Source organism: Cupressus sempervirens, chromosome 1 (genome assembly GCF_028749045.1).
Source record: "Cupressus sempervirens isolate cs-2001-9-10 chromosome 1, ASM2874904v1, whole genome shotgun sequence".
NCBI classification, from domain to species: Eukaryota; Viridiplantae; Streptophyta; class Pinopsida; order Cupressales; family Cupressaceae; genus Cupressus; species Cupressus sempervirens.
In genome coordinates this window covers 631670326-631682096 of record NC_143118.1, presented here as the reverse complement: position 1 = coordinate 631682096, position 11771 = coordinate 631670326, and positions in this window count along the sequence as shown.

Here is an 11771-nt window from a genome sequence, read left to right as displayed (position 1 = left end):
GCACTTGGAAAAACATACAACAATGCAACACAACACAACACAACAAGGGGCTCAGTACACGCTGATTAAAAAAAGTGTAATCCACCTGCATACATGTTAGAATAAACATATATAAACCATAATGCAGATATCTTAACCACTTTATCATAGTGCAGTTTGAAATTAATATGCAAGAAGTAAATATTTACTTAACAATGCAAAATTAAACTCGCACTAAGAATAGCTCATAAATGAATCATATATATACTGAGGTGTCATCATTATGGCACTAAGATTCTGCATCCATGTTTGGTATGCCCATAGTCAACTCATAACAGTAATTTCTATTATACTTATCATTGATAGAATAGAAATATGCCTTTTTTTCTCCGTATTCAACCATATAGGTTTAAGTCATAGGTAAGGCCAAATATATTTTATATAAACTTAACCCATCCCAAATTATTTTAAGGTTATCACCGATTTAATCAATTGAATTAGAATAAATTGATATTCAACCACCTCGATATACGTTCATTACAGTTATCCTTAAAATACACATCAAGCAGATATTCTAAGAATGCACAATTATGAATAACAAATCAGTTATTACATTCTTCATCTTTTGATAAACAAACTCATCTTTTATTGTCACATTCAAAAGTAAACTTAGATTATTTTAACAACAGAAATAAGTACTATAATATTACTCTCTCGTAATTATAACTAAACTATTACACTAGTTTAATGATAATTACCAGTCGTAACACTATACTACTTACTCCTACTGTCGAAGTAAACTAAATTTATCCTTTGAAAAGACCAAGACAATAAAATAATGCTCGTGTGATATTCTAGTTTAATTTGGTTAACTTATATCATAAAGTTGCCTTTCACAAAACAACTATCCATTTCATTTATGAACTGAAATACATCAAGATAAATTAAAAAGAATTCTGTTTCAACATAACATTCCAAACAATCCATATTTACTATGAAAATACTTCACAACAAAATTCAAATATAATTAAATCTAAATACTACCAAATGATCCTTTACCATGCTATGGTAAATCCAAAATACGATTCACAAAAGTGCAATTTAACTTTCAGCATGCCTTTATCCAAAAACCATTAAGCTATATAATCCTTATACAAAAATACATACCATTTAGATATTGATAAAATAGCAACCAAAACAAACCAAATTCTTCAACCATAAAAAGAAGTTTATGCTGTCGCATCAAAACTTATACTTTAAATTCAAATTTCCATATAACTGTTTGACGATTTGCTATGTCAGATATCAACCGACAGCGAGACCTAAATTTTAAATTATCAAATGAATACTTTGTAACAATAATACGATCTCGAATCACATTACATATCCATGATAATGACAATCGATAGTCTTACTATGCTATTAAGCATTATACAACTCTAAAATTCATTTCAATGTTATAGTACCCATTCTAAAATCCTAAAGGTCAAACTCAAGTTTTATACCTCCAAACCCATACAACTGAATAAACAATGCCAGTACCTTCAAAAACATACAGGTGATTCTATGTTACGGCTTAAACCTTAGATCTTTGCAATGGTATGAAATTATAAACACATAATGCCTACTAATTAAGCTCAAACAAAAATCATTATATTGAAAATGGTCTCCTATGCCGTTAATTCTAATATCATTACAATCCAAAAATCACATACAGTTCACTATGTTTTTCCTCATCTTTTCAAACAACAGTTCCAGTTAGCTAATTCATAAAACAAAGTAACTGTGCCCTCAAACCGACATGATACTGCAACCTAATACGTGCACCTGATTGTGGCAAAACCACACATTCCAATAACTCGAGATATGGGTTCTATCCAAACTAAAACCACATACAGCTAACTGTCTTAGAATGAGGCCCCAAAAGGGTTTAACATGAACAAGACAGTATAGCTAGGGCAAAGCCCAAACATAAAACTCATCACTATACCCAATACGGTATTCCCATACTCCACATCCAAAGGTGGGTATCTACAGGGCATTGCACACAGTGCCTTGCTCTGTACATATCCATCTTTGAATGCAGATTCACATTATAAAATCAAATAACCATTTGCAAAATGCTAAATGACAACATAATAAAATTAAAAACAGAAAGAGAGTAGGGTAAGGAATTGCCCCTATGTGGGTAATGATGATGGAAAACTCTTCTGTAATAAAGCTTGAAGCCAAAGCCCAAATCCCAAGTCCAAACCGCACTTCCACAAGACAGAGATTGAAGAACTTTCTCACAATAGAGGAAACAATTTCCAACAACAAAACCCGAACCATGAATCAAATGAACTGACTATCAGCAACTTCTCAAATCTCTGTCTCATAAACACAAAATCTCTTTGCTCAAGACCTTCCATAATGCCGATTTCCCAGCATCAAGGGCTACAGATGCTTAAAAATCAAAGCAATGCGGCCATATTTTCGGCCCTATCTCAAAGATAACCCATTCAAAACAATGAAAAGATCAACAAAACCCATTAAACCATGATATCTCATTAATACGCAACTGCCAGATTCATTGCACAAAAGTTCACCACAGCGCCGTGGATATGGCGGTTCCATTTCCACCGCCATAAGTTTGGCAACGATAAACTGCAGATATCCCATTAAAAGAAATGCTTCAAAAGCAAAAAAAAAAAAAAAACCCTTAGGGTTTTTATTAATAAAACCTCCTTACATAACCAATAAAATAATATGAGATGCCATAAATCCATTAATGAAAGGTATAGCCACGGGTTTTAAGCCCATTCCAAATAAATACAACACATAACATATTGAAGCTATTGGTAATTTCTTTAAAACCCTAATCACATAACCAGAAGAATATAAGTATATATATCTAAGAAGAGAACCTTTTAATACTTTTCATCATTTAACACAACTATAACATAACAAAATATAATTCTTTTAATTTATTGAATCAGATCAAACTGTTTTATAACAATATGCCTAAGCAAGAAAAACTCTTTCTGCATATCATAGATTTGACATTGGCAATTGAATAATCCTAGCAATGTTTGCAAATTAATCACACCATAACATTCTGAAGTAAAATTTCTAACATAATTCCTAACAGAATTATTAAAAATGTTTTCACAACAATATTGTAAAAACAGTGAAATCAAACATAGAAATATGAGATAGCAATATGTTCTGAAATAACACATGTCCCAAGACATTAACACCAAGTTCAATAGATAAAAAGAACGTATCATCAGAAAGATACTATAACCACAAAATCCTGATAAGCAGTAAAGTCCAAGAAAAGGTCAGGCATGACAGAACACTATAATTGGGGTTCTAAGTTGGGGCCATGACAAATTCATCTGAAATGAAATCACCACCTCTGTTTGATCTCAAACATTTCAAACTCTTTCCTATTTCTTTCTCACCTCTAGCCAAATACCACTTAAAGATTTGAAATACATCATATTTTCCTTAAGAAACATTACATTCATCATTCTACAATAGTCATCAACAATAAAAATAAACTATTTATCACTGTAATAGCTCTGTATTCCAATAGGAGCACACAAGTCAGTATGAACCAACTATGAAATATCATTATAAGAATAGGTCTTTCTCTTGAAACTAGACTTTGTCATTTTACCCATTTGACATTGTTTTCACTTCACTTTATTAGGTTTTCATAGTCTTGGTAACCCTTTAACTCTTTTCATTTTACTTATGATTGCCAAGTTATAAAAATTCACATGACATAGCCTCTTATGTCATAACCAAACATCTTCATATTGCACAAATAGACAAGTACCCTCAAATAGATCTAGATAGAACAAGTTACCTCTTGTTTCCTTTCCACTTCCAACTAATTCACCAGTAGCATCATAGATCTTTTCCTTGTTTTTCTAGAAATCAATTGTGTAGTTTATACTTATCAATTGTGCCACACCTAACGATTTATATTTCAAGTCATCAACCCAATATGCATTGTCACACTTGATCTTTTCATTCAATTTAATTAATCCTTTACCTTTCACATAACATGGTGCATCATAACCAAATTTAGCACTACTTCCATTATAATGGTCTAGCTTATCAAACTTACTTGTATCACTAGTCATATGATGTGAGAACTACTATCAATTATCCATCTATTATTCTTACTCACATGTGTGATCAATGAAGTTTTCTCATGTTCATCAAAATTATCTTTCATTGCAAAATAAATAAATTCTTAATCATGGTCTTAAAAATTACTGTTAGAACCATCCTCTTCAGCAATCTAGCAAGATTTCTAATCTTTATCTTTGTAGTCTCTTCTATCTCTATTGCCTTTGTTGTCTTTATCATCTCTTCTTCCTTTGTACTTGAAGTCTTTCCTGTTATTTTTCTCATCTTTATCTAGGCATCTAGTAGCAATATGGCCAACTTTGTAACATGTAAAAAATATAATAGGAATCTTATCTTTGTATTTCCCTTTTCCTCTAGGGATTCTTCTAGCCAACAATGCTTCAAGTTCATCAAGTTTGTCATCTAATCCAGTGTCACTTTCTAGTTTTAGATCCATCAAGAGTTAGTTGTGTTTTGAATGCAGATTTGACTTTAGTAGGGGATTAATTATCAAAATTTGATAATTCAAATGCACTAAGTCTAATAATCAAACTATCCAAGGTCAGATCATTACCAGGTGTACATCTCAATTATTGAATTGTAGATACTTCAATTGCATAGATAGGAAGTAAAGTCCTCAACACCTTACTTATCATAGTGTCATCAACTATTTTTCCTTCATCTCCTCTAATAGAATTCACCATTTTTTGATTCAACCACATTACTTTGCAACATTCTCACCTTCTTTCATTCTCATGTAATCAAAATTTCCTCCCAAGATTTCTACCTTAGCTCTCAATACATTCACGTCTCCACCATGAAGTTTTTCTAACTTATTCCATATTTTTTTAGTAGTGGTGTATTCCTTCACATCATAAAATTCTACATAATTTAGGGCTTCTACAAACACAATCAACATTTGGTTGTGCTCTTGCTTCTCTTTCATTTTCTCAACTATCATAGGTCTAGGAACCTCAATGTATTCATTTTCCAAGTATTAAGATGTGGATCTCCAATACTAGATAAGTACAATCTTATCAATCTTTGCCATGCTTAGAAGTTCTCATTAGTTAGCTTAGGTATCTCTCTCTTGTATATCTTGATCTTTGGCTTGACTCCCTTAAGATTTTTCTAACAAGAACCAATTAGTAGTTGATATCAATTGTTATAATGAGTTATAATAACTAAGAGGGGGGTGAATCAATTATCCTTGAGTCCAAATGTACCAATTAAACTTTTAATCACTTGATCTTTATAGCGTATCATCAACAATGTATCATGTCATGATATATCTTAACTCATTGTCTCTATATGCATTGACTATCAATAAATAAACTCCTATAAAATATAGCATGCAAAATAACAACATCCATGCATGAAAACAACACTTTGACACCAATATTTAATGTGAAAACCTAATTTGGGAAAAACCACCAAGTAACATGCAACCAATTTTTCACTCTTTTGAAATGAGCTTAGTTAAGTGACAACCCTATTAAAGGTTATATAACACATTATTAAATGTGACTCTATTAAAGTATTTAATCACCTTTCTAGGAGTGTCTTTGTTAGAGGACTTTAGATAATTCCATTAGAATGTTTCCTTGATTAAGGATTTACAAAATGACTATTTGGTCAACCTTTATTAAAGGATATTGATTGATACAATGGTTAGAATGTAATAGTAGGCTTGATCTGTAAAGTACAACTCACTTTGTAAATTCAAATCTCCATTTGCACATCTATTGGTTCACTGACTGGCCTCCATTGACATCTCCATCATTGATATGCTTAGAATCTCCTTGAGCAATCACTCTTCACAAACTCTTTGCACTTCGCCTCTGTTTTTCTAGCCCTTCATAGTTTCTCCTTAAGATCATCAATCAAAAACAAACCAACCTTAAAATTTGTTCCTTATGCCTCCTTAAATAGGTCATTTCAACCTCTTGCCACTTAAACACCACCACTACTCTTAGTGTAAGGTCAGATTCATCAAATCCTTCCATCTTTTTGTTATCTTTCTTCTAGAAACTTTTGATCAAATCATTTCCTTTGATCACATAGAAAACTCTCCTAGTACATTAAAAACATCATCCCATCAATCTTTATCTTCCACACACTTTGACTAATTCAAAATTCCAACTATTTCTACCTTAAAATCCATTATATCTCAAACTACAACTTTTGTTGTCACTTAATGATCACTGTGTTCTTCATCTATGTCATCACTATGTAGCTTGGCACACACTATACTTTCTCACTCAGCATCAATAGCCTCACTCGTTCGTTACAATGCTTAGCCACTAATATGACTCTTCGTAAATTTTCTTAGCAATATCTAACAATCTACTTGAACTATTTCACCCAACTTCTACTTAAGTTCTTTAATCTTATGCTTGATCTCCTTCATTGACCGTGTCATACTAATACTCAATCAAGCTTATCTCTTTGGCTTGTTTCTACTCTTAGCTTCATTCAACTATCTTCTACACTTCACGTATTGATTAAACAACATATTATCTTGTCAAGGACTAACTTATCAAGTTCAAATTGTGTTTCCATAATACTTAACACATATGAACTCAACCTTTCACTAAGTCATCTCATGATCTCTTCTTTTCAAATCCTCTTCATCAATCAAATGATTTGGCACTATACACTATTACTAAATGTATCTCTAGTATTTTTCACTCTCTATATTACCAATAGGTTTGACATCAATGAAAACATAAATATTGCTCCAATTATACCTTCCAACATTTGGTACAGTGCACTTCCTGATGAACAATTTCTTTTGACTCCTATGAGCATTATGTTGAATGACAACTCCTTACAAGAATTATCTCCAAATTATTTTAGTTAACTCATAATGCAATTCTTGTTACATTTGAACCATGTACTTATGTTGGATGATAATTCCTTATGACTCCCAGACCCAACATACACCATCTCGCTTAAGTGTGGTTCATGTGGTTCAAACATTAAACCTCCCTATTTTAAGGGATCATAGAAACCATTATTTTATGAGCTCATGCTCAACTATATAAAATATTATAATGTATTATATGTTGTAATATAATATATCATATAAGGGATGTAGTATATAAATATACTACAATATCAAATATTAGATCCATATATGATATCTAATACTATTGACAAGATCTCTATCCTTTGAATTTTTCTTAGGATTGCTAATGGAATTAGCTTAGGATTCCAAATCTAGAAATTCAACAGAAAAATGTGTTTGTTATATTCCCTTGTATTTTTAGACTTCAAACTCACAGTTGACTTTTATTTAGCCAAAATTGATTAAACATAAAGTTTTTGTTAAGGGGGTTCTTACTCTTACATCAATATAAATTTTGTCTTATTTTGAGTTTAATAAATAACTATTTTTCATTTCTAAGTGAATTGTGTATATTATAGGATTATAAAAAATGATTTTAATAAATTTTTATATTTTGAAAACATTTTAATAACAAAATCATAACTAACTATTTACTTGGTAAAAAATAACAATAATAAAATGTCACATTCAGATATAAGTTAAATTTTGAGCATTATAATTGTAACTTTAAATATCACTTTGTATATATTAAATATTGGAGCATCATAAGCATAGAACCTTTATTATAAATAGATAGTGGTCGTATCCTAAGTAAATTAGTTCAAAATTAGTACTGTAGAAGTTGTAAATTATATTGGGCTAAGTATTTATTTTCAATATGAAATAGGAGGTCTATCTAGTTAAATGAAAGAACTTATTGTTAGGGATATTTTTAAAATTAGGAAGGTACAAATTTAATTTGACATAGGCATATAAACATAATCTAGGAAAAGTTGATATAGGATGCATTAACAAAGGCCATTAAGATAACAATATTCACAAATAGAAAAACATTAAGAGTAACTTCAATTTCTTGATGTACTTTTGTCATGTTAGATATCCTCATGGTTTCAATTAAATAGATCAACTTGTGAAAGAAGATCAAGTAGGTTTATGGGAGGATATTGGAAATATCAATCTTAAATTCATTATGAAAAATAAACCCTATGATGAGATATCTAATTTATATATTACGCTATCTTAGTAATTTGTTCACAAATACTACCTATTCTATGTTAAAGAAAAGAAGCTTTGCCAATAAAGTTTTTTTCTTTAAAACAATATTAAGAATGAAAAGGTTGATCATATTCTGTTATTATGTTTTATGTATCTTGTATTAATAAATGTATCTTTAAAAAAAAAAAAAAAAAAAAAATTATTGGAACTTTTAGATTTTAAACCTTAAGATAAGCTTTATTTTTTAAATTTAAGGCATGTTTTCTCTCACTAAAAACTTCATCACAGCCAAGTTTTATTTCAAGTTCTACTCATAAAAATCTCTCAAGAATAAATTTATAAATTCAAAAATTAAGAATAGGCATTAAATCTAAATAACTAATTTTATGCAACAATTGTAAAGGCTTCACCAAAGACACTGAACCAACACTAATCTTTTTTTATATTAAGATAATTTTTTTATTATTTTCATTCTCTTGGTCCTTATGGCCTTTTACCTACAAAAAAAGGTCTTACACTTATAGACTCTGATAAAAATACTATTACTATTTGATTGTCATTGGGAGGGTCATACATAAATCTACTTCATATATTTTTCCTAATGTTTTTGTAGTATTCTATTGAAATTTCAAATTTTCACCAAACAAATTAATTTGTTTTTTTTTAACTAGTAGTTTAAAAACTAAATTCAATTTACTATGTATTCTATTCTTACATTTTTTTTTATATTGTTAACAACTTTCTAAACTTTTTACATAAAGTTCCCTAGCTCTATTTTATCCAAAATTTATTTCCACCTAAGGGTCTACTTTGGCCCTATTGTCAGTCAAAATTGTGCCTATAACATGATCTAGAGTTAAGCTATCCTATTAAAACATGGAAACACTTTCAGGCTATGGGTGAACCTACAATGAGAGTATATATATCTAGGCGAAGGGTTGGTTTTCCCTAGCAAATCACCTAAACTAAACTTGAATGAGAAAAGAGATAGAAGGATATGCTTGTAAAACTGAAGCTAAAACTAATGGTGATGCACTAATAAATTTGATAGGCTTGTAACCACAGCTTCTCAATACTACTCATTAATTAACGCTACAAATTTACAAACCAATTGGACAACCTTGCAAAATTAACTATATGAAAAGCTTCAGTATCCTAATATCTAAAGCGAAAAATGCTTTTTTTTTCACATATTTAGAATCAAAACTAAAACACAATCAAAAATCTGCACTATGGGACATCAAATTCACATGAATAACTCATAAGGAAACTGACTAAATAAAGGTTTAGAACATGATACTTAATAAAATTCTAATAAATAAACACTGAACACAAGAGAAGAATTGAGAAGGAATCAATCTCTACATATGAATAATCAAGAAATATGTTACAATCTACATGCCCAAACTATCGAGCATGATTTGTGAGGTGCAAAATCATGACTAAATGTTAGAACCTTGAATAATGAGATGAAAATACAATAAATAAGAATTAAAACTCCTATGGTCGAATAGAATATGATAGCACAAGATAAGAGGGGTCAATTGCCAAAAACATGTAGTTAACCACCTCAAAACTCCCCTAGACCCACTAAAACTCAAGTAGCACCTCAAAAAACATGTATAATTATCCATAACTACCTCAAAAACTCCAAAAACATGCAAAAAAAAATGATGAAACTCATATGCAAAGACAAAATTCTCAAAATTAGGAACTCAACTAGTTATGACTAAAGTTAAATTGCTTAATAACTAAGAAATTGCCTCTATATGATCATTGTATCTAATGAAAAATAAAATCACCTCTAGGCCATATCTGGATGTATATGAGAAACAAAAAGACTCCAACTTTTGCAAAATGAACTTTGTATGCATATGGTTAAAACCTCAGAAAATAAACTCCCCCATGTATGAAGAACTCCAACTTGATGTTCAAAACTCCAAGTCAACCATCCTATCTCATAAAAGAAAAGAACAAGGAACTTCATCTTTCTTCTAAATTGAACTTAACATTCAAACTGTAATCACTAAATTCATGAAAGAGTCTTTTATTTATAATACTATATTCATATTTTATATATTTTTAATATATTAAAAAAAAGATTTACTTAATATTAAATATATAGAATATAAATATATTAATATTATTAAACATTTTTATTATTAAGTAAAATTTATTTACCAAATATGAAATAGATTTTATATTTTTTAAATTGATTTAAGTAATGTATACTTTATGTTATTTATAATTTAACTTTAATAGATAAATAAAATATCTATTAACATAAATCATATTTACAACATGTAATATTCCTTACTAAAAATGTTAGTTTGTAGTGATTGATTAGGGAAGTATTGTACATATTTCATAAATTCTTTGGGGTTCAAAGCTACTATTTGCCAATGGCCAATGGTGGGCTACTATTCGCCAATTGGCTATTGTTTATATTCACCAATTTATGGCTAACATGTTGTAACTAGGTTTAACCCTAAAGTAGCAAAAATACTTGTATAAAAAGGGCTTAGGATTAAGGATTGTCTCATAAGGTGTGATGCGAGAATTACTTCTTGAGGCAGTGTTGAATCGTAAGGGATTACTGTCATGCCCAAAATACAGGACAAAAACACACCAACAATTTTTATTTTTTATTTTTTTAAGGTCAATAATGCCACTAATTTTTAAAATGTTTATATGGACAAGTTAAAGTATAGGTAAGATGAGAAATAGGTACGGGATCTCCTAACGATGTCTTGACATTTCCATTTAAGTTTTTTTTTTCTCAATCAATGAGTATTGATAGATAGTTAAATTTGAATATTTGTTATTTAATTGATTTTGACGTTTATTTTGTTATACATTAATTTTAATCAATATAGTATTTTTCATATACTTTTTAACAACTCATACATAAACCAACCATCTGTTAAATCTACTAGAAACACAATTTGTAACTACCTTAAAGTAGCATGAATATGAATTTCATAACATTATTTGATCCAAATATTGATAACAATATAATTCAATTATTTAATGACAATATAAGCAATTATAACTCTAATTATTTGAGACATTTGAAATTACAAGAAACTCTCTAAGTAAGGTAACATCTAACATCTATAATCTTGACTTGATTTTTATACTGGCATAATAATACCATCATTACTTTAACCAAGGCTAAATAATAATTCAAATAATACAACTTGACTAATACTCAAATCACCATCTAATTAATTAAAATTAATTCAAAATATCTACCATTCTCTTAACCAAATATTAACTAATAATGAAACTAACTTATCTAAATAAAATCTAATCATTGAATTTTCCTAACTAAAATATACTAAATTTAGAACTTAAATCTCAACATTAAACTACACTATTAAATCAAACTAAAACTAACAAAATCTTTAATTAACACAAACCTAAACTAAAACTAATTAAGATAATAAAATTATCTAATCCACCTACCAAATAAATCCCAACATATTCTCATATATCACTTACAACAATCAAATTTTAGTACTTTAGTATTCAACATGAAACACCATTTACCACTTAATTTAAATAGGTTTAAACAACTGAAAACAAAATGATAGCCATG